We start from the raw sequence: 22,035 nt of genomic DNA, 5'->3' as shown, positions 1-22,035 counted from the left end.
GAGTCCTTGGGACCTGAGCTAGGACTAGAAGTTCACTGTAAACCTGGGTCCTAATTCACAACTCAGGACTTCCTTGGAAGGCTCGAGAAGCGAGAACACTCAGTGGTTCAGGCAGTTTGCTTGTGTTTTCTATCAAGTTCTAGAGAAGGTTAACTGCTTAAAAAATTGACATTGGGGGGGGGGGGCTCCAGGAGATAAAATCATTAGTTTTTTGGTTTTGTTTTGTTTTATGGGATGTGACAATGTGAGGCTAACTGTGAGAGAGGCTTGAGTAGCCAACTAAAGTATTCCAGCATTTGACCTCTTGGTAAGCGGAACACAGAGCCACTTCCAGCTCATAGAAAACAGCTCTGTAGTTGACATTCGTAACTGTAAAGGGCCCAGACTTGTGACCTTTGATCCGTGTGTAAATGCGTATTAGAAGAAATTGAGATGTGTTGAGTCGAACTAATTAGAAATTCAAGAAATGAACACACCATCAAATGGAAAAATCATTTAATTCAAAAGTCATACTTCCACTCACTTTATAGGGATTGCCAGGTACACAAACCAAACACAGAAAGCCAAGTTTTACAGGTGCTGGACAGAAATTGTATTTTCTTTATAGATACGCACAATGGCACAGAAACACATTTTTTTTAAAAAGCCTGAACATGGCAAAACTGGCTTTTTTTAATAACAGGAAAAATGTCCTATCCTAGCTACTTTTTAATTACAGAATTTGATTCTATTCACCAGTCAATATTCAACACTGAAATTTACAACAGTGCGTTAGGATTTTCCCAAAGAAAATATTAAAGTGCCTCTTATAAGTACTTTATTGATATTATATCACACAGCACTGTACAGTCTACTCAAAGGTAGCCTAAAAGAGGGATTAAACATGCAAACAGTTTAGTTCCCAAGATACAGACTAGCTGTCTTTGAGAGTGCTTTTGAACACTAGCCTAGCATTAGCTACTGGGAATTGATGGGTCTGAGTTTTTAACACGACTTAAGAAGTCACCGAGGAACACAGCTGCAGACAACTATGTGGGAAATGTGAACGCAGGCTTTAGATGGCACTTCATCTCTATCTTTGATCTTGTGCATGGAGATCAACAGCCTCTCCTTCTGCTGAGACCCTCCCTCCAAGGCTGTCTACAAGCTTCGGAAGTGCCAGCTAACGTCTGTCTACACGTGAGGCTGCAGCTTTACACATGTAGCTATGTGCTGCACACGACACATACACACAGACACATGCACACACAACTTTTAGAATCACCAGATGTATGTTTTCACAGACACAACGCTGGTCCTGGCATCTTGACCCCCAGAAACGCTGTTTGTTGGTGCTACTCAGAAGCCTATGGGAACTATGGGTGGGGTATGACACAGAGTGTCCCGGCCTGGCTGAAGCTACTTCAGGTCACTTGGACATTGAATGACCCATAATCTGCTCCCCACCGACCACTAATTTTGATACAACAGTTCTTGACTCACCTTCCGTGGGTTAGGACTATGCTCAGTTGCTCTCTAAGACATTCCATGAAGGGTATTTTCATTTTGTTTTCTCCTATAGACTTGTGAAAAACTATTAGTTGTGGAATTCTTCCCGTGACAGTCCATTTCCACCCTTCAGCCCCCCCCCCAACCTTCCACCCCCAGTAAGAGCAATATCACAGCACTCTTTAAAGATCTGGGGCTCCTCAGTGTGGTTTATGTTTTCCTTTCCGATCCTGGCATTTTTATATGTATGCTTTTCTTCCCATGAACACAGGGCTGCCTCTGAGTGACATCGGGAATCTCTCGTCTGCTTTAGGAAACTCTTTAAGTTAGACAAGTACTGTGGGCGGCGAAAGGAAGAACACTAATTATTACTTGCTGGAGCCTTGTCTCAGGTGTGCTGGAGGAACGTGCAGGGCTCACTATCATTTGGATGCTAGGCTCACAGGCAACCACTAGATCAGCATGGATGCCGAAATCTGTGAGCACAAGAGACATTTTACAGCCCCCACTGTGGGGTGTGAGGGGCACCTGGCTGGTGAAAGGGCTCTATGGGGCAAGGCTGTAGACGTCAGTGATCACTGGTAAGTTTGCCAGAGGTGGCAGCTAGCTCCCCGCACAGACACCCAGAACATTCCTTTGAAAGTCGGGTATCTAAACAGATGCTTGGTTCCCCTGTCTCCTGGGAGTGATGGGTGGTAGAGCAAATGTGGGATGCTGGGGTGTCACTGGTGCACCCAGGAGCTCCATGGCTCTGAAGGTAGGAGAAGCAAAGGCCAGAGGGTGAAAGGTGCCAACAGCCAGCCACGAACAGAGAAATGGTCACACCATCTTTAGTCTGTTATATCCCTAGGCCTCAACAATGGATGCTTCTGGAACCTCTACGATGGAGAAATGGCTTTTGGTAGGATGGGTTCTACAGTTTTCAGGAGGAAAAAGCACTTGGCAAGGATTTCTCTCTGAGATCCAGGTGTGGCACACTCATGTCTGGAGTTATGGGCAAGTGCCTGCACTTCCCAAGAAACCAGCATGGTTTCCGGCCCACCCGGGTCAATGTACAAGTACTCGAGCTAGTTTGCTCTTTGCGTCACTGTAGAAAAGCACCCACAAGACTTCCCCATCAGCTTCAGAAATACTAAAAACTGCCTCCAATACTGATAGAATACTGAGGGGCCCACTAAATGGAGTTGACTCTTATACACTGATCTTGAAAACTGGGAGAGAATAACCTTGAGCAGTCCAGATTTCCCTTGCTTGGGGACAGGGATTTGAAACAGTTGTCTTCTCATAGCATGCTTACAAGAGAAACTCAAAGCTCCGGGGAATGTTTGGGAGTTTGGTCAATGGCCTTCCATTCTAGTAACTCACTCCCCACGTCCTACCCCAGTTTTCCTTATCTGTGGGAGCTAACGGGCGTTCAGAGAGCAGAAAGGGTACATTTCATTTTTAATCTTCCAGTTCACTTGGCTCATATTCATCCCCCCAGTTCTTCATCTGATGGGGAGAAGGGAGGCCTAGCTGGACAGAGGGAAATGGAGTGGCCATCTGTCATAGGCCACACATGGCCTGGGGGAAACTGGAAGGAGGTCAGCCTCCAAGAGCAGCTTTACACCGGGGCCAGCTCAGGAGAGGAGTGTGCATCCAAGCAGTCATGCTGGGCCCTGACTACAGAACACCTCGCTTATGATGAGGCTGGTGACTATTTAAATCATCAGATATATTAAAAGGATCACGCTGGGCTCTTTCAATTTGGAAAGCGCAATGCTATTTGAGCGTGCATGCCCTTTGGGCCCCATTTCCCAACTTCTTCTCAAGCTCACAGGAAAGAGTCTATTTCCTTTCTTCCTTTAGATTTCAACCCCGCTCCCCACCCCCACACCTGGCTGGCTTAGGACTTTAGCAATCCTCTTGCCTCTGCCTCCCAAGTGCCAAGAGTACAGGCAGGGGCCATTACACCCAGCTTCAGTGGCAGTTCTGAGACTTGTGTTTGCCTTGCTCTGCTTCAGCCTGGGTCCCTGACTGAAGGGTGGGGTCACCTTACTCCTATGAGTTCCCCGGTGACAACATGACAGTCCTTTAGCTGGTAAGCTCAATGCCGAGTCACAGTGAACTCCTACTAACATTGCAGCCACACTGGAAACTGTAATGGCGCGGTCTAGCTCCCTCTTGGCAAGTTCTTTGACTTTGGAGCTGTAGGGAACCTGGAGGTGAAAGGGGAGCACAGAAACACATCTACAGAAAGAGAGGACTCAGAGTCATAGCAGCTGACATTCTTTTGTTCTTAGAACTGATAGACACTTTTACATACTAGCTAGGCTGTATCTATAAAACCTTAGGAGGTGAGGAAGAAAAGGAGAAATTGTCTCCTCTCCTTTTGTCTGGACATCCTGGGATACCAAGAAATACACCTGAGAAGAACAAACAAAAACAAACATGTCTCCCCTTGCCCCGCCTATTTAAATCCTGAGTGCCACTTTACTGTTAGTTGGGAGTTTATTACCTGAAAATGCTTTTTGAACTCTAAAGCCCCAAATCACATGGAGATAAAGAAAACTGAATACAATTAGCTTTTCAGGTTTTCAGGTTAACCGGCAGGAACCATAAGAAACATTCTCTCTCTGGGTCAGAGAGGGGCCATGACCTTGACTCATCAGCCCTGCCTCTCCTACCCTTCAACACACCTGCTCGGCAATCAAAATCGCTAACTACATGGAGCGACTAGCTTAAAATATCAAATATAAAACTTTACCATATAATATTTCAAATCATTCTATTTACAAGTTTATCTTTAAAAAAAAGCAAAAGATACAGTAATTCAACACAATTCAAGTTTTTCATTTCTTCATTAAAGAACCCTAGGGAATTCCAGAGCCAGAGACACTCTGGAGCAACCCTGCCATCCACGGGGCTCCTGGCAGGTGTGACAGATTGTCCAGAGTCTGTCTACTAAGGTCATTCATGTGTGCAGATACCATGATTCTGTTCTTTGGAGGTCATGTGACATCGCAACGTCCAGGTGGTCTCCCAGGCACAGCAGTTAAAACCCAGCGCCTTTTATTCAGGAATCCCCTCCTAGAAGGCACCCACCCTAGCCTGGAGGCCTCAACATCTGGTGTCTTCCAGGTTCTTAATGGTCTATACTAGGCTCATGCCTGGGCACCCTAGTTCATGATTCCTTCTTTTCCTGGGTGGCAGTGTATATAGAGATCCTTTAAAAATGCAGGCTACAGGTTTGGCCCAAGAATCATCTCTAAACTCCACAGGACCTCCATAGCAAAAGCATTCTAGGGAGCAGTTGGGAGTCACTGGCAAGAGCAAAGACAGGCAGCAGGGAGAGGGGGGACTGGAAGGGACCCATCAAACGCTAGCCCGGGGGGAGGCAGCATCTTACCCTCTGAAGCAAGAACTCATTGCATGAAGAACAGAAGTATTGACCATGTATGGGATTTAATCTCAACAGGTTCCTAGAGTTTGCTCCAAACCTATCCTGGTGATGCAGACATTCACCAGAAAAGGAACAGCCCCCAGTTGCTATCCTGTCTGCCCCGGATAGACCACCCTAATGGTCTAATCCTCTGCTTCAGATTGTTGGGAGACCATTCAAGAAAACCACCAGAGCTGGTAGAAGGCGGTGTCATACAAAAAGGAGTATTATTTTTGGCTTAGTTTTAGAGTAGGTTGGGTTGCTATGGTTACTAGGTGATGGCAGTGATGGAAGCCTTCAGTGGCAGAGAACGTGAGGGGCATGTGCTTCTTTGCATAAGAGGACTGGACTGAAATCTGCTGACCATGGGCCAACAGCTGCTCAAGAGATGGTGAGAGATTGGACCTTACATAAACAGTGCGGCGACCCCTACATCCTGTGTGCTTGCCGACAGGCCCAGCTGCCTGCAGCACTGTGTCTCTGGGAGAAGGAAGGAGAGAGAAAGAGCGTCCGCTGTAAACAGCAGTAGAGGCAGCCTGCAGCGTGGTGCCCTGCCTTGTCCAATTCAGCAACGCTGCACTTTCTGTAGGACTGTTCTCCTCGTTTCCTCTTTCCAGGAGGCTGGGGGTTTGGATGACGGTTGAAATGAAATCAGGGCTCGCTATTTAGGGCACGCAGGAGAAAACGGCTTTGCAAGCCTTCCTCTAGGTTACCAAAATCAAGTGGCCTCCTCTGCTCGCTGGGTTTCAGTTCTCGCAGCATCACTGTGGTGCTGTCAGCTGAGATGATCATGGAGAGACGTGACACAAGTTCCCGGATGCATTCATGTAGGCAAGAAGCAACAGTCAGGCTCCCTGCTTTCTCAGTGGCAATGAAGAGTGGTCCACAACACCAGAATCAATAGTTGTCATGGAGACCACGTAAAGCTCAGCAGCTCTGCTGGGGCCGGAGGTTAGAGGAACTCCACGTAGTTCTCTGGGATGAGGCCAGTCTTTCCATTCAGAGTCCCCTCCAACCAGCCAGGCTCCTGAGATGGATGAACTGTGCAGGAAGGGGAGAGAGGGTGAGAGGAGATGAGGCCATGGGCAGGCTGGATGTGCTGTGCATTGGAGGATGTGGGAGGTAAGTTGGGGGAAAGACTACAATTGCTTGTTATGTAATTCCAGGACTGGTTTGAAACAGAGGTCGTTAACCTTTTGTGGGATGAAACCCTTCTGATAAGGTTGTTCTGAACTCTTTCCACAACAAAAAGGGAAACATTCAGGCATTCAAGTTTCGGGGGCTTTATGAATTTTCTGAAGTTCCTGTTTCTTTTAGGTTAGAGGTCAACAGTGGGGTCAACAGTGGGATGCCCCACCCACCCACGCACCCACCAGTCCATCCACCCTTGCACACACACAGACCTACACTCATCAACCCATCCTACCCACCATCAGCTACGTACCAATGGCACGCCCCTGGAGGATTGCTAGGAACGAGTCTTTACGGGTTATCTATTTTGCGTATTTGTTCATTATTATTTTTATCTTTTTAAAAGAGGGTCTCAATCTGTAGTTTAGCTTTGAACTCCCAGGTCTGGGCTTAGCAGCAGGAACCACCATGCCCAGCTTGACCCATCTGCTCTGTACCTTTAAATCCTTACAGCGCTGCTCATTTCCTTGCAGATCCTGACTTCACGCTGCAGGCTGCCTGCTTCCCTTCTGCTCCACCCACACCCTCCCTTGCTTTCCTATACCCCAGAACTTTTCCTTTTCCTATAAACAAGCCAGAAAAGCTGTCTGCTTCCTCTAAGGCAACTTTCGAAGTTTCTGATTTTTTTTCAGCATCCACAGACGGTAGACCCACTTCCGTTCTGTCACAGTCCCTCTCTATGGAGAAATCTGGCTGAGTCTGTAAAGCACACCACAGGGCGGGGAAGAGAGATGGATTTGTGAGCCTCAGAGACGTGTGTGTACGGGGAGGAGGAGTGTTCCTACTTGTGAACCAACCATACAAGCACAGTTCACTCTCGGGTGGGACAGGGTACTCACTCTACATGGACTAGGAAAACCCCAATTATCCAAGAGTGTTCGGAAAGAATGGATTTTCCCCGTTCCTTTCCTGGGCTAATTAAGTGACTTCCTGAGCTTGTTTTAGAAACGCACTTCCGCCCCAACTCTACTGTATAATTCTAGTTTCGGTTTGTAGGGAGAGAAGAACAGAACCCAATGAAAGCCAATGAGGAGGAAACAAAATCCCGGACTGTGAGACTTCTAAAAGGACTGATGTGTGCAGAGACATTCCTCAAATGAGGACACGGGCAGCCGGCCTCTGAAACCTTGCATAACTTCCAACCACGAGGCCTGAAGCATGAAACCTAAGCAGATGTCAGACCCACACCATCCCCACAGGGAAGAGTCTGCAGCACTCGGATGGCCTGACCTCTCCAGGTACCAAAGGTCTTCCTAGGTCGCAGATAGGCTTCCCTCTGCCTGGCCGCCAGCTGAGGCTATCATGACCATTTCCAGGTCTGCACCTCTACGATGGTAGCAGAATCTTCTCTTTGGTTTCTGGTATGGGTTAAGGATGCCACATCATTAGCTCCCAGGGCAGCTTAGAAAGTAAGGAACTCCCTCCCAGTAAAAGAGGGCCAAGCCAGGGGAATGACAACACACGCAGGTAAAGGTCCCTGTGTCTGAGGCCTGGGTTCAGCTGCTCGGAAACCATGTGAAAAAGCCAGCTGTGGCAGTGTACACCCGCTCTTCCAGCTGTGGCGGTGTACACCTGCTCTCCCAGCTGTGGCGGTGTACACCTGCTCTCCCAGCTTTGGCGGTGTACACCTGCTCTCCCAGCTGTGGCAGTGTACACCTGCTCTCCCAGCTGTGGCGGTGTACACCTGCTCTCCCAGCTGTGGCGGTGTACACCTGCTCTCCCAGCAGTGGGGGGTGGAGACAGGAGGACTCCAGGGCCCTTCCACCAGCCAGTCTGATATCTGGCTTTGGTATATCTGTACCCACCAAAGCTTCAGGAAACCTTAGATGTTCCAGACCAAAAATGAACAAATTAAACCTTGTTCCCCCAAATAAATGAGTTAATAGGAAAAATGCCATCTGAACAAAATACAGACAACCAAAAGAGCCTCTTTCCAGCACAGCTGCTTAGTGGTTGTGTGTCTGCTTCCTCCCATAGTCATTCAGATAGCATGGGTGCTGAGGAGGTTATCTACAAACCTGAGTGGAATTTGCAGACAGACGGCGGGGAGAATGGGAGGGAGCCAGGAAGACCTAGAGATGTGTTTCATGGATTCAGGGAACGAAGCAACCCCCTGAAGAGCCTGTTGACTTGCTGGAGTCTCTGAGCCACGGCTGCTTAAAGCCTAGTGCTAGACAATGTATCAGCCCCACCTGTATGCTCACGGAATGTGCAGATCCCTGGGCCCTAGGCACCTGCATTTGAACAGGTTTGTAGACGTGAAGAGCTACGACTTTCCTGTGTCAAAACACCTTTGTAGGAAAGGTAATAGTTAAAGAATGAAAATCTGAGTTTTGATTGGCTGGTGGAGGTGGGAGCCTGGATGCCCAACTCCTTCCTGCTGGAATCTGTTCCCTGGTCTCATAAAGGGCTCAGATGAAACCCCAATTCCTTTATAAATAGTATGACGGACTTGCTTCTGCCGGCTTCTCCCACCTCCTGATTTCTGGAAAATTCACAGCATATCCCACATAATGTTCATGAGTCCTATTATACGGCTAAAATGCTTCCCTAGTTCAGTTTTGTTATCAATGATCTGGCTCAACAACCTTCAGTCCCTCCCCTCTGCATCACCCATTACGACATAGCCCGACTCCTGGAAAGGCCGAGTATCATGGGGGTCACATGCTCAGAATTTCAGACAAGTTAATTTGCACTTAGTTGTGAAAGTAAAACCAGAATTTGAACCCAGAGACCAAAGCCTTGCCCTACATATCCTGCTTTGCTTCAGTAGGAGAACGTGCTTCTTGATAGTGTGAGCAGGCTGAGCACAGCAACAGCAGAAACATCACTAACAGGCGCTCCACCTGTATTAGCTTCCGTGTGAACACAGAGCCGGCTCTGCTGCTATCCTCATCTACAGGTGAAAAACTCAGGGTCCAAAAGGTTAGGCAGCTATGTAATTTTCGCAGAATTCAGACTGGAGCTATCCTAGAGGCCGGGGACATCTGACCACAGTCTGAATTCTGCTTATGCCTGCCTCAGTATGCTGGCTGGTGGGTGACGTGCTCAGTTAGTGGTTGGCAGGCTGAACTGCACCCGTCAATGTGCTACGTACACGCCACACACTGCAAGGAGCTGCCTGGGTGGCAGTCTAGAGCAGTGAACACAGAAGCTGCTAGTGGCACGGGCCAACTGCTCTCTGCTACAGCCTTAGGTACACCACAGCTCCCTGGCACGCTCGGCGCATGCTGTCTTCTCTGCTGCTAATTCACTATGGACAATGGGCAAACATGGGATACGGTCTCTAAAGGCTGGCTACCCCCAGAGGGAAGAAGCTTCCATGGGAGGAAGTTACAAACCACATTACAGCCACATTAGTCAGCCATACAGGGCAGGCAGTGGTGGCACACACCTTTAATCCCAGCAGCCATACTAGTTAGCCATAGAGGCCGGGCAGTGGTGGTACACGCCTTTAATTCCAGCACTAGAGAGGAATATAAAACAGGAGGAGAGAGAAACTCACTCTTTCAGTCTGAAGAGCTCTCTAGTGGCTTGGCTGCTTTGCTTCTCTGATCTTCAGGCTGAACTCCAAAATCTGTCTCTGGGCTTTTATTGTTCCTGCTACATTTACTCATTACTCAAATGGCTTCTGAGGTCCTATCAGAGGCCACAGACTGTGCTAGGTTCTTGTCCCTTTTGGGAAGTGAGAATTATTTATCAATAAACTAGTGAAAGGGAGGAGAGAGAGACAGAGAGAGAGAGAGAGAGAGACAGAGAGAGACACAGAGAGACAGAGAGAGAGAGACACAGAGAGAGACAGAGAGAGAATAAGGGGAGAAGAGACTGGAGGAGGGGAGGCACTCTGAAAGTTACAAGCTAAAGGCTCTCACAGTGTCAGCCGGCAGTGCTTAGGGCAGACACAAGGCCCTAAGACACGGAAAAGTTACATGTGATCCCAGAACAGTGGTCTGTAAACTCCCCATAACACGCCACAGAGTACGGCAATTCCTTGTAGTGTCATAGAAAACATACTAACAAAAAACCATGGTGACTGTGCTGCAATAAAACTTTAATTACAAAAAGAGGCAAGTTGGACAGTCAGCAGTTTATGGATATGCCCTCCTAAGCTGTGGTGCACGAAGAAAGGGTGAAAGGTCAGGAGGCAGGGCTGGGCTGCAGAGGGCCTCAGAGGTGCCTCACAGAGCAGCAGGAGACCACGGCAGTGCTCGAAACAGGGGAACAACATGATAGGATTTGGGAGTTCACTCTAGCTTGTATGCAGAGCTAGGCTGAGAGGCAAGAGTGGCAATGGCAGGGCTTGCTAGGCAGCTGGTGGGAACATGCAGGTGAGATGGTAAAATCAGCGGGATGCTGGTGTGGCAGAGGAGCAGAGAGGAGGCTAAGACAGCCTGCTAAGCGCTCGGGTCACCCACACCTGGATAGCTTGTGGTCTCTCTGGTGAGGATGCTGTCTACCTGAAAGGGACCTGGGACAGCTTGGTTTGGCAATGGTGCTTCGTTGTATACCACAATGAAGGATCTAGGTCATCTCAAATGTGTGTGTGTGGTTGCTCACGCAGGCACACAGGTGCATGGATGTATGTGCACACGTATGCATCTGTGTGTGTAGAAGCCAGAGACCAGTACTGGTGTCCTCCTCAGTTCTCCACCTTATTTCTTGAGGCAGAGTCTCTAGGAACCCTCCCATCTTCATCTGCCCAGCACTGCGATCAGAGGCACACTACCTCGCCTGACTTTTGACAAGGGTACTAGGCATGGGACTCAGGTACTCATGCCCACATAGCAAGCATGTCACCTACAGACCTGTCTCCCAGACCCTTATCTCAAAACGTGAAAAGAGTATCCCAAGAACCCAATTTTTACAACTGCCATGCGAATTTTCTAGGTATCACAAATCACACTGCTTCCGGGTGACTAATGTTCCTGAGAACACAAATTACTTCTCTTTCCAGTTACTGTCTGAGGTGCTCCTAGCAGTGTGGACAGTTTCCTGGTAGATTGGCAAGAGCTGACACTGGAGATATTTCCCAGTATTGAACATCAACCCTCTGTTACATGGAGGCCAGGAGCTGACTAAGCGGCCACCTCAGAGTCCTAGCTTGGGCCCCTGGAATCCCAAGGCTTAGAGATCAAGGGTTATAAAACAGCAGACTTTCACCCCACACACCCTTCCCTTCTCTTCCTTATTCCGCACACAAAATACAGCACACTTATAACAAGAGCTTACATGTTTGAAAACTGTCCACAGGAAGCTTCAACCTGACCGCCGCAGAGAGCCTCCAGGCTACACAGGCTTAACCTTACCTCTCCCGGGTCAACACAGGAGGCAGCAGTCGGAAAAGGCCACTTCTCCACCTAACATCCTAACTATCGTCTTTGGTAATGCTTTGTTTCTCCGACAGAGGAAAAGTAGATTTTTCCTCTAGAATAGGATCTGGTGAAATATTACCAGGCAAAACAGTTTAGGAAGTGGGTTAGCGTTTCTGTCGGGGGCCAGGAATACAGCACCAAGGATAAAAGCACTTGCTGCGGAAGCTGATGACTCCAGAACCTAAGCTAAAAGCCAGGGTGGTGGTGTGCTTCTGAAATCCCAGAATTCCTATGGTAAGATGGCAGGCGGAAGGAGAATCGGCTGGAAGCTAGACTGGAGTCTGCAGCACACAGAAGAAACAAGAGAGACCCTGCCTCACTAGACGGAGGAAGGAACTGCTTCCAGAAATAACGTTCTCCAAGGGCACAGGTGAGCCAACCCTGAAGGCATGAGAGGCGCAGAGCTGGTACCACCTCCTTGTCTGTGGAGAAGTAGTGGAGTTGAGGAGAAAGATGCCTCCCCCTTCTCCCCTACCACCTCCAGTTATCCAGCTCTCCCCTTTACCAGTTGCAACACTTCGGTAAGCAGTCCTGCAACCTCTTCTGGGAAGTGCAGCAGAGCTGACTCTGTTGATGGGGTGGGGGAGGGCAGAGGGGACTGGCCCAAGAACATGAGCATGAGCAATTTGGCCCCAACCCTTATCTGCCATATGGCATGGGCAGGGGAGAGACGCCCTCCCCCCTCTATGCCTGAGGTAGGTGGGGGAGCTGGTCCTGAGGTCATAAGAGTGGGAGAGCTGCCCCTGCCCCTCACCAGCTGCAGGGCCTGGGAGAGCAGGCTCTGCACCTCACCTGGGCAGCATAGTGGAGCTGGCTCTAAAGGTAGAGGTGTGGGAGAGTCGACCCTGAGGGCCTGAAAGCAGAAGAACTGGCCTAGCCCTTTGCTGATGGCTGAAAGGAGTGAACCTGCCAGGGCAGTGCTGGAGAGCTCGCCCTGGGATGAGGACAAGGGAGAACTGGCGGCTGGCCAACCCTGTAACTACCCAGGCCCAGAACCAGGGTTATGAGTTGGCACACCCCAACATCCACCCCATCTGTGATCTGCAGCAGCATGTTAAGGGGCCAGTCCTGCAGACCCAACGCTGCAGGATCTCTATACACAGGGCAGCAACAGGAAATCCAAGAGGAGTCCCAGTGAGGCTTTAGTATTGATATGATAGTGTAGCAGAAGCCAGAGGCCTTGAACCAGACCAGTGACTCTTTGACAGACACCCGCAAGTAAAGATGTACGGACAAAGGGGTTACTGCGTTACTCACTGTGCCACACTACAGCCTCCATGATGAGACTGATTTTCCCTATTTTCCTTATTTCTCTTAAATTTTATTTTATTCTGATTGATGGGGAGGTGTTGCAAGGGCAGAGGGCAGATATGAAGGGACAGGGAAATGAATGGGATCCAGATGCATGATGTAAAAAACACAAAGAATAATAGGAGGAAAGTTAGAAAAAAAGAAAAAAAAATGTTCTCTGACTCCACATGTGTGTCACAGCACGAGCGTGCCCACGGTCACATGCAAGCACGTGATGTCACCACCGGAGAACTCTGGTGAACCCTGGAGATCACGGGGGTGCGTGGGAAGGGAACCAAACATCTTTCTTGCTACATGTGCCTGTCTTTAAGGAGTTATGAAGGTTACCTGGTGGTGGGTAGGAGCAGTCACAGCACCTGCTGGGCAGAGCACCCCACTGGGAAAGGGAGGCGTTAGCAGGTCAAGCTTGTGAGCTGTGTCTGCCTGACTTCTTGTTGTTCACTACTTAGGTTATGTCAAAAATGAGACTTAAAATGAACGAGGAGGGGATGCGGAGCGGTGCAAGCTCCTTGCGAAAATAATCTGGCATTTCCTCAAACAGCAAATCTAGAGTCACCATGTGACCCAGAAATCCCAAAAGAACTTATTTTTTAAAAAAAACCACTCAAACATGAATGTCAACAGGATACCATTCTTAACAGGGGAAAAGTGGCAATAAGCTATCCCATCAATTAACTGGTAGATGTTGAAGTAAATTTTGGTACAGCCACACGATGAAATACTACTTGGCCATAAAAGGGAATAAATTGCAGATATGTGTTACAACATGGGTTAACTTCGAAAAACATCATTTAAAAATAAAAGAAAATACAGAGACCACATATTATGCAATTTCTATTTGCATGAAATATCCAAAGTTCAGGCATAAAGCATCACGATTGCTAAAGGGCATGGGTTCATCGTATGTGTGTGTGTGTGTGTGTGGGGGGGGTGATATCCTGGAATCAGACAGTGGGGAGAATTGCATAACTGTATATATCACTGACCCATGGCAGGAGCAGAACCGCCCCAGTGGTGACACCCATTCTGATTTGTCCATCAGGGGAAACTGTGCCATGTTAGTACAGCTGTTCTGTGCGGGCACACTCACCATGGCAGGGTTTGGGACAGTCTTCCGCAGCCCCACTGTGCCTGCTGGTCTGCTAGGCTCACAAGCACCGGCTGATGACAGGAGATGTGGCTGCACTAGCTGTTTCATGTGCTCAAAGATTCAGCATGGTGCTCTGGACTCAGGGAAGCAGGGAGGGGGACCACAGGCTCATCGGGACACTTGTAGTTTCGAACTTGCCCCAGTTGTTGCTGGCCCAGGAGAACCAGGCTGGGACTCTTCCTGCATTGACTGCTGTGTTTCCCACTGGGTCTACTCATGCCTGACTGAACAGGTGAGCAGAATGCAGGGCGTGGGGGACACCTGGTGCCAGGCTCTCTGGATGGGACTACAGTGCCTACAGCTGGCTGACAGTCAGTCGGGTTGGGCCATGCTAGCCCAAAAAGAAAAGCCATTCTTGTTACCAGATCGCAGCACCACAGTCCTTTTCTAAGATGGACACAGAGTTGTGACAATAAGGATAGCACTCTGCATATTTCCTATTCCATTCCTTCAGTACTACTTTATGCCTACACTATATATCAGCTTGACGTCCTTTTTACCATACCATGCAAGGTAGGTGTGCATTCTGCTGGGACAGAGAAGAGAAGCAGGGCACAGAGAAGTGATGTCACCACTTGAGGTCACATCAGAGCAAGTAGTCAGACTGGGACATGTACTGTGGCCTGTCTCTAGGGTTCAGGCTTTCCTATGCTGTGAGGGCAGCTGCTTCTGCTGCTTCTCAGTCACATGGGGAGAGGTGTGGTTAGGGCCAGGCAGGGGTGCCCGGCCAGACTGGTGTGACCTTTGCCCTCACTGTACCTGAGGCTAGTGCTTACCAGAACAAACGCCTGGATTGTGGAAAAAGGCTGCTGCCTCTCTGGCTTCCTCTGAAGCAAACAGAACTAACTGCCTTAACCCTGAAGGAGAACTTCACCACGGAAAGCAGCCATCACAGAAACTTGGTGTTTGTACAGGGGGCCAGATTTTCCTCTCAGGCAAAGAATTATGCCAAACCAAGCTTCATTTTTCACTATAAAATACGTTTCTAGGCTGGAAGACAAAAAAGAAATGGCATAATAGTACACCAAGCAGGTCCCCAGTTTCACGGAGCACCATAATACGTGCTTGCACCAGGATGCCATGGCAGGCCATTGCTGGGGTGTGATGTCACATGAGAGAATCTGTTCTGTGCTCCAAAGTTCAAGGGAGGAGGAACGGGAAGAGGTTCACTGCCCGCCTGGCTGTCTGGTGAGTGGGCCTTGCCTGTACAATGCAGGTGGACATCCCAAGGAGAAAGCATGACATAACAGGTGACCTTAAGCTCGTCCGATACCTGTGACCAATTGCCACGATCCTGTATCCACTCCCTTGTCACTGATTGTCTAGCTCACAAATGTGAAATACCAAGGCCAGGTACAGTCTCACTCAGAGATTGCTCCAAACAATGCAGTGACTAGATGTCAATGTGGGCTACCCAAGGTAAGGCCTCCAGAAGTCTGATTTGGGGGAAAGATCCCCTTGGCCCACGTAGGAACTTCATTCACCTGCATCCCCTCCATTCTTGTGAGATGATGGGAAACTCACCGTTATCGAAGATGGTGCCTGCTGTGAACGAGAGCTCAGAGTCGTGTTCAGCTTTGCAGGCATACAAGGCCTTTGCCTTCCGGAACGGCGTGCTGTGTGGAAAGGGGAGTTTATTTAACATTGTTTGCAACCACGAAAGCCGCAGATAGTTCATCGTTCTTCTTCCCTTTCCTTGCAAGCCACCTAGCCCTCTCTCCTGGGAAGAGCCTGCACAGGGTAGACAGATGGCAAAACAGGAGGTGGGAAAGTCTTAAAGGCCACAGGAGAGAGCTGAGGAAGAGTCAGGAAAAGGCCATGCTCTAAGAAGCCACAATTCTCCAAAGTCACCTTGTGCCCCAGAGAAAGTTTACCTGGGAGTTACAAGAGCTGGGCCTGGGAGGGGAGGGGAGGGGAGAGCTTCCAGGGAGGGAGTGTTAGGGGTAGGAAGGGACCACAGGGCTCTGCACAATGTTCCCAACAGTTGCTCTGGGAAGTTGGCAAAGCCCAGTGAACCCAAAGTCCAGCAGAGCCAGCTTGCAGCCCTCCCCCTAGATGTTCTCCATCGCTGGTGGGGCAGCCTTCCAGAGCTGGAACTCTCCAGCCCCCAGGGCAGGCAAGGCTGGAGGAGGCGTGGGAAGCAGTGCGTGAGCACATGTATGCACCAGGGTGGGAGTCTGCGGGGAGTCGGGAGGGGCATAGGTTGAGTCTGTGTTTTGTTTTGGGTCCTCCTGTTCAATGAATGTGGACAAAGCTCTCCCCATGCTATCAGCATGCCCTTGAGAGCATTTACACGCCCTATTGGCTTGCATATAAAACTATAAGCAATAGAACTGGAACCGAAATGTTCGCATGTCACTTTCCAAGGCATCGTTACACACGGCCAGAGTCGGGGCTGGCACATTTTTGTGGTAACGGGCCAATCTTTGAGTTCTTGAAGGCATGTGGTCTCTGTTGTAACTGCTTCACGCTGCACTGCCGCACACAGCAGCCAGGGACACCACGGAAACAAACCAGCGAGGCCACATTCCAGTAAAAAGTCATCTACTAAAGAACAGGGGCAGTGTTTGACCATCACAGGCCATGAGGGGTAAGCCCATGTGTCTTCAGGGTCATTTGTGGGAACAGGGTAATTGTACTTTCTTCCACCATCAAGCTTGACTTTGGTACCCGACTATTCTTAGCAGTCTGTAGACTGTTCACAGGTCACAGTGACATCTGACTGTCAAGAGGCTGCTCTTTATTTGCCACAAGTGACTCTCTTTCTCCAAGTCATCTGAGGGAGTACACTCTGGAATCCAGAAGTACAAGTTTTAAAAAGCCAGAGGGCCTCTGGCATAAGAAGCCAGTCAGGAGATGTATGTCATTGAATTTGTCTTCACTTGACAATCTGAGAGCCTCCTAGAACTGGAAATGCCCCGGCTGACAGGGGATCTGGGTCTGCTGAAACTGCTATTGCTTAGGGGTACCAAGTGCAGGTTCTCTTTGGGAAGGATGAGCAGTGGGTGATGGGGGTATTCCTTCTAGCCTTGGGTCCATGAAAATGGAAAGACAGACAACTGACAGGGTCTGTTGTACATCAGGGTGAGTGGAGTTGCCAGGGAAACAACAGTTGATGGTAGCTCTCCCTGGTTTTCTTATAGCCAATGGGTGATGCTGGGAAGGGGAGAACTGGGAAAGCAGAAGGAAATGATACAGGGGCACTGGGGATGAAGGAGAAAGGCCTCAGTTCCCATCAGTCCCAGCTCTTCTGATCTAATCACATTAAATAATAAACCTGCATGTGGGTTAGCCAGGGCCCAGCAGTCAATGTGTATCTCTTCACGGTGAACAAAATGCAGCCTCCTTTCCCCACCTCCTGCCCTGATCATGGGTGAAGAACAGCCAGGAGGCTGTGAAAGGGGCTAAAACAGCCCAGCATTATACTGTGAAGCCTGTGGTGTCTTGACTGATATGCAGGTTATAAGGAGAATCCAGGCCATAGGAGCCAAGGGTGAGCCCAGGGCTGCCTCTGAGGACAGAGCAGCACAGGTGGGCAGTGTGAGGAGACCAGGGAAGGCAAGGTTTCTCTGGATGGGGTTTCCCGAGAGGTTACTTACTAACCTCATTAAATAAAGGTCATGGGACAGAATAGGGGCAGCCCAGGAAACCAGTAAGACTGTCTGGCAAGCAGACAGCAGAGACCATGGTCTCTAGCACCCACAACTACTATTAGAAGGGATTAACTTTCCAACAATATTAAAAATTTGCAATTTAGTAATGAAATGTCGAGAAAACATTGTACTAAAAGTAAAATGAAGGTCATGAGAGACTCTGTTTTTCTCTAACAGGTAATTGACAACTGATGGGAAAATCCTCCCACAACTGCCTAATGGTGTTCAGAAAACAGAGGGATGCAGAAGGGGTGTGCTCTCTCTCTCTCTCTCTCTCTCTCTCTCTCTCTCTCTCTCTGTCTCTCTCTCTCTCTCTCTCTCTCTCTCACACACACACACACACACACATCCCTATAGGGCTGGGATCAAACGTAGGGTGCCACGGATAGCGTAAGCAAGCACCAATCGTGTCTCTAGTCCCAGAGGGCATGCTTTTGAAGGGGGTTGTTCCCATTCCCAAGAAGTATGGTCACCATAGGAAGTAATGGACACCTAGTCAAATCTGGATTTCATATAAATAATGCAGACTTTTTTGCGTATATGTCTACTAAGAAATATATTTCTTATTTACCTTAAATTCAAATTTAACTGAGTAGGCTGTTTTTATTTGGTTCGGCAACCCTAACTGGGGAAGTCATGTCTTATTAAAGTCTGCCATTGCTATAAGCCTTGTACCCCATAGCTCGCTCTGAAAGTTCCTAAGGCATTTGCTTTATGTGAAGGGTCTCACCAAACAGATCCTGTTGGCTAAAGTCTGGGGTTGGGAAGCGCTGGCTCTGGTTGAAGCCGGCACTGTTGGTCGCTTGGCTCCCTACTCTGCAGTTGGACACGGGCTAGGGAGGTGCTAGCAGGCCCCATCACAGCATTCTTTAGCTCTGGGATGGGCCTTCAAGGGCATGAGCAACTCTGGAACCTTCTGCTGGTTCACTTTCAGTGTTTGCCTTTGAGCGTGGAACGAGGCCAGGAAAACACTCAGAGGAATTTCCCTCAAATGCCCTTGCAAGCTCTGCAGAATGACAACCCACTCTCTATGGTGTGCGCGCTCCTGGAGGAGGGGCCAGCCTGCAGTGATCTGATCATTAAGACAGTTCCCCAGGGCCCAAGTGCAAATACAAATTAGGGTCTAATGAGGGGCTTCCTGGGAAGTAGATGGGAAAATGGGAAAAAACAAAACAAGGGCAAAGGTTAAAGGGGCTTTCTCCAGTGCCCATCTCTTCTGTGCAGTTAAAGGTACCTCTACTTCTGAACTTGAAACAAGGAGTTAGACAGCAGACTGGAGAGTGGAAGCCATTGTCCTGGTTCCCAGGACCCCAATTAGGCCTCATTCAGAATCTGTTGTTAAAAGATTTGCCAAAGGAAAGAAAAACTGAAGCTTTATGTTCTGTTAGTCAATTTGGGGAAAGGTGACACTTGACCTGAACAATGGGTGTACTCCCCCAACTCTTGGCTATACACCGTAACAGCAATTACGGACTAGAACCCACCTCTGGCCTCCTAGTGGGCTACTTTTCCATCAGGGTTCCATCTGTGCTTACCTTAACATAAGCATGTAACTCAGTGAATTGAATTAAGCCCTACTGTGATTTGCCTATTTAAAAATGACAGATTCCTAAAGGATTGTGGGGCATCTTCATAATGGTGCCCTTTTAAAGGACACCAGAGGGGGCAGTATTGAGTAACTACTTGTGTGTAGGCTAGCCCCATTCCCCTAATGAAAAATAAAATTTATGCCCTGGAAATGCTGAGGCATGCATGGGCAGCCTGTATATGGCGGTTCTGTTGAACTTGTCCATGGTCTAAGGTGATGAGGACAACTGACCAGGTCTCTTCCTCCACTCATGCCCAAGGCTATTTAGGAAATAAATGAGTCACTGTGGTTGGTCCGTTCCAGGGCCTCATGGGTCAATGAGGGGCCTACCTGGAATAATCCATATGGTTTCTGGTGTGCTAGAAAGTAAATGTCTCCTAAAGTGTCTAGCAGTTGCCTAAGAAATCATTCACAAAGAGCTTAAAGTGTTAGGAAAACAGGATCTAATTTTTACTTTATTTATGAAGTGAAGACAAAAAAAAATACACTGCACAGCCATATTTCCCATCATCCAGAACCAAGGTAGATGGAAAGCCGTGTCTGATCCCGCAGAGCTGAGGGCTGGGATGGCACAGAAATTTACTGGGGTTGTCCCGGTCTTTAGAATAAAAATGCTGGGAAGATGGCAAGAACTCCTAACTCTGCAATGGCTCTCATTTAATGAAGTGACCATTTTCTTTTTCCACAATGTTGTTTGGGCCATTTCTCTTCCTGCCCTTATATGAGTCTAGAATGACGCAACAGATAGGAAAACGCCCAAAGGGAAGAAAGTCACGAGCCTGCGTATACAGAGAGCATAGCTTTCTAAAAGGCGAGAGTCCTCCCTGGTGGAGCCAGAAAAGGCAGTATGCAAAATTCCCACCAAAATCAAGAATGTCCTGATGCTTCTCCCCTGTACTATGGCTTGTTGGCTGCCGAGTCTGAGAGCTGGCCACGAGGGCCCCTAGCAGCAGAAGGCACCTGCAGGATCTTTATTCCACCCTTTCCTGGAGGTGAGAGCTTCTTTTCTACAAAGAAGCTCAGGAGCAACCCCTGCTGAGCTCTCCAAGACAGGCCTGAAGCAAGGCCCTCTGGGAGAAGAGCGAGGTCAAGCCACTCACCCTCAGAAAAGAGGTGGTGCCTGTTCCCATGAGCACTCTGAGTTCATGACCTTCAGAGACAGAAGATTCCTGGAGTACATGAGGTAGGGAGGCAGAAGACCTGAGCAGTTTAAAGAGCAAGTGTGTCATGTCTCGGTCTTTCCCTCTGTGCTATATTCCTCTCACTCTGTGGATTTGGCCTGTGACTTGATGTCAGGAATACAGGCCCGACCCACAAGCACACAGTGCCAAATATTACCTGATAACCAAGTGGCGAGGAAAGTGTGTATGTGTGTCAACACTGCTCCTTTGGATATTATCTTCAACCAAAACATGGAGGGCCCAGTGACTCAGAAAATATTCAACACACAAGTGCTATTTTTGGAGATCCCCATTCCTCAAATCTAAGCACCAGAGATTAATTCAGAAATGTGGGTAAGGTTAGAAAGGGTTTTAAAGATGTCATGCAGGGCCATGCGTATTGTGCCTCTTGGTTTGGCTTCTTAGGAGGGAATCACACGAGAGCAGAGGAGGCCCCCAGTGTCCCTGACCAGCTCTGCATACGGGAACAGGTCAGTCACCATCCGTGGTTTTACCTGGAGTCTTCACGAACCGCTTCTTCTGGCCTGTCAAAAAGCAAGTGCAGGTTTGGATGGCAGGGAACAGAGTTGACGAGGAGGCTGAACACTGCGTGAAGAGAGGACCAAGCCAATGAGAGAACAACAGCAGCAACAGAAAATCAAACCAACCCTGCAACAGACCTGGCGGGGGATGAGTCGCTGGACGTGGATGAGGTGGGCATAGGGCTGGATGGCGCCGAGAACATGGGCCATGATGGCGAGAGGGGTGAAGTTGGGCTTGGATTCGGGGGGCTGCAAGACATAACAACCAGAAAACTCATCAGCACACAGGGAAACCACAGTGGGAGCACAGGAGGTTCATGGAGAGGCCAAATGACAGGGTGCTGCAGCAGAACACGGGAGCACCAAAGTCCAGAGGCATGCTGCCCAGTCTCCGTGCTCAAGGTTGGTCGTTTGCGTCTTCCAAGGAACGCCTTTGCCCTGATGTCTTGATGCACAAGCATGTCCTTTGCCCCATCTCACAACTGCTTTCTGGGTGACCCGAGCTTTTCCATTATCTATTGTACCACTGGCCCTGGGGAACATGCACTGGACCCACATACGCGAATCTGCAGCTCTGTGTTTTGCTGTCTGCTTTGTTACACACTGACCACGCTCTCAGCCAGCCTTTAGCCTTCACTGCTGCGTGCTTTAAAACTTACGTCTCAGCAGAAATGAATGTTTTTCTGGGCCACAAAGGCCATTCAGCCAGAAAACAATTTCCTGTTTACATTTTTAACTACACGGGCTGTGTGCCATTGGAGATCCAAGTGTGCATTAGGAACACGCTAGGGGACAGGGGCAGGATGGACACACACCTTTCAGAGACAGCACTTATGGTTGTGTGTAGCTCCCTGGGGGTGCACTGTCAGGCCTGTGCTTTCTCTTGCTGTGGATTCTGGTGCTCAAAGAACAGTCTCAGTGAAAACACAGTTTTTAAAAAGGAGCCAAAACCTCACATTTGCCTATTTTATTCTTTGATGGGCAGCTGACCAAAGGGTTGGAGAGGAAAGGTTGAAATTACCACAATCTGGCTGGTAGATTTTAACTGGCCATGTTGGCCATCTGACTTGTTTCCGCAGATTATGCAAACACCTTAGCACCTAGGTGAAATGACATTATGTCACAGAAGGTGCAAACACAGATGGCTGAGAAGATGTGG

The 22,035-nt window shown here is 48.8% G+C and overlaps 1 long non-coding RNA gene across 1 annotated transcript; it reads right to left on the bottom strand.

Annotated features, from left to right (window-relative positions):
- Window positions 1-484: 484 nt before the first annotated feature.
- LOC121445590 lies at window positions 485-21,125 on the bottom strand. The gene is made up of 3 exons (XR_005973965.1): window positions 21,015-21,125; window positions 15,458-15,549; window positions 485-5,950 (listed from the first exon to the last, which is right to left on the bottom strand). It is a non-coding gene; the product is annotated as an uncharacterized LOC121445590 (long non-coding RNA).
- Between the last annotated feature and the right edge of the window lie 910 nt (window positions 21,126-22,035).

This window comes from Microtus oregoni, unplaced genomic scaffold (genome assembly GCF_018167655.1).
Source record: "Microtus oregoni isolate MIOR12 unplaced genomic scaffold, Mior012 000217F_ref0000251, whole genome shotgun sequence".
Lineage (NCBI taxonomy): Eukaryota > Metazoa > Chordata > Mammalia > Rodentia > Cricetidae > Microtus > Microtus oregoni.
This window is presented reverse-complemented; position numbering and strand designations above follow the sequence as displayed.